The sequence below is a fragment of the Cynara cardunculus genome, assembly GCF_001531365.2.
Source record: "Cynara cardunculus var. scolymus isolate 2C chromosome LG 17, CcrdV1, whole genome shotgun sequence".
Lineage (NCBI taxonomy): Eukaryota > Viridiplantae > Streptophyta > Magnoliopsida > Asterales > Asteraceae > Cynara > Cynara cardunculus.
This window is the reverse complement of record NC_037544.1, coordinates 21816356-21818721: the sequence shown is the minus strand read 5'-3', so window position 1 is coordinate 21818721 and position 2366 is coordinate 21816356.

Genomic DNA, 2366 nt, shown 5'->3' with positions numbered 1-2366 from the left:
TTAATATATAAATAAGACATAACATAATATATATTACATTTTCACTTATTATAAAATAACATATTATAAAATAACATTTTTGTAGTATAATCAACACATAAAAGTTGTTGATACTTATTTTTTCGATCTAAATACGAGATAACTCATGTAACAGCACACGGATGGAAGAAATGGAAAAAATGTAGAGTAATAGTAGGGATCGGGTATCCTTCTGCCTAATCTAGTTTCATATAATGGTTACGATTAACGTACCCAATTGCAAAACTTACATGTTGATACCACAGTGGTGGAGTAGACCTAAGCGGTAAGTATGTTGAACAACTTGTAATGTCTATAATGTAAAAGATCACATTATATTTTGAAGCAATCAGGACATCAATTTCAGGCATTATCATCCAATGTTCAACCAGGGCACCTCGATCTGATTGAAAGAAGTTTAAAATATTGTAAATTATATTCCAATATTGATTTCCAAATATGTTGAGGCATTATGTCTTGTATGCGTCTAATTCTTCCATCAAGTTAAACCTAATTGTTGGTCATGCATCTTCATGAAGACCAAGATGGACAACTATTGCTCGGTCCACAATTTCCATCTCTCACATTATGTACCTGTCTGATGTAAGGGTGAAACCTTTCTGGAAATTGATTAATATATGGATGTGTATTATAATTATTGATGAAGAAAGAACTGTGTCTCGCTGGTTCTTGGTAGCTTATTTCATTCAAGTCAACAAATGATGACACGTTCGAACAACTACGTCTAAGGGGTCTTTCAACTATAAAAGACGGATCAACATGAGTGGTAAAAGACGGATCAATATTAGCTGTAAAAGACGAATAAATATGAGGTTTAAAACTAAATCAAATAAAACATAAAAATGTTTTCTCTTTATTTTTTTCAAAGAATAAATGTTTGCTGTAACATCCCAAAATTTTGAATACTTAAATATAACAAAACTAGTATCCCAAGATCAAACACTTACATTGCAGCGGATATAAAATATCTAATCTTACAAATTATATCACCATCTAACATTACAATCTTGATAAACATACTTTGCTCTATATAACAATGCCTTCATCTGTACATGTCCTTCCTTGATGTTAATCCTTATATCTCTCTTTATCCAACTTCTCTTTCCAGTCTAATAGCCGCCTGGGTGAAAAAGTTTTAAAAGAGTTTTGGGTGAGCCTTAGGATCAATGAATCCACGGTTTTCATGCATGAACAACAACTTTTACGATAAACAATTTTCACGAAGCTTCATAAATTTAGCATGCCTTGATGAGAATAATATTTTTCACAAAATAACTATATTATAGTGCGTGTCTACATCACAAAGCAACAGCGTCATGGGAGATGTCTACTTCACACAGCATTACCTGGCGAACTCACACAGCATGTCCGCACTTACGGCTTAGAAAAGCTCACAAAGCATGCTCATCTTTACAAAATCATATTGTAGTACATCCTCATTGACACACAAATACTCAAAACACATATTATAAAAATATTGAACTTTTCATGCATATATAGCATATCAAAAATCTCGAGAAACTTCAAACAACTTGTCGATAATAAGGCATGCAACCATTTTAAAAATAAATCACGTGTAACTCACAATACATGTCGTAGCCCAAACCGATCTTTGAAGTGGCTAGCGTATCCCTGATTGGTGCCAAACTAGCTACGATGTAGAGCACCGTCAACTCTCATTACAGCGTCTACCGTCGTTTTTTCTCACAATAGTTTTCCTTCTTAACCCCCAAACTACACATAAAGCTACAAACTCCCATTTTATACTAAGGCCCATCGGCGGTTTCACGGAATATGAAACGATAAGCCATAATAAATGGTCGTAGGTTTCATGACCGTTGAGTTTCTTGTCATTAAATTGCATTCAATTTTTAGGGTCTAAACCCTTCACTTTGATCGATTTACACTATAAGTCCTTGAAATTTAACGACTAACAATTCCTTTCCTTTTTTTGGGTTATTACATTTGCGTATATAAATGTTTAATTCATTTAGTAACTTTTATATATCAAAAATTGTTTACTGTTATTTTCTAGTAATTATATAATATGCAATATGAAAAAAAAAGATAAGAAATGAAGAGGTGAAGAAGATGGAAATGTATATGTTAATAGAGTAAAGACATCTTTAACCCATATGTAAATATTTGTCCTTTTGTTGTCTTATATATACAAAATAATAATAAAACATCAATATAAATTAAAAATAAACAATTAAGTTTTTATATAAAAAAAACATTTAGAATTAAGGTAAAAATTTAATACTAATATGTAAAGACCCAATTTTTTTTTTCATAATATAATAACGTCCAAACATAAATAAGCCATA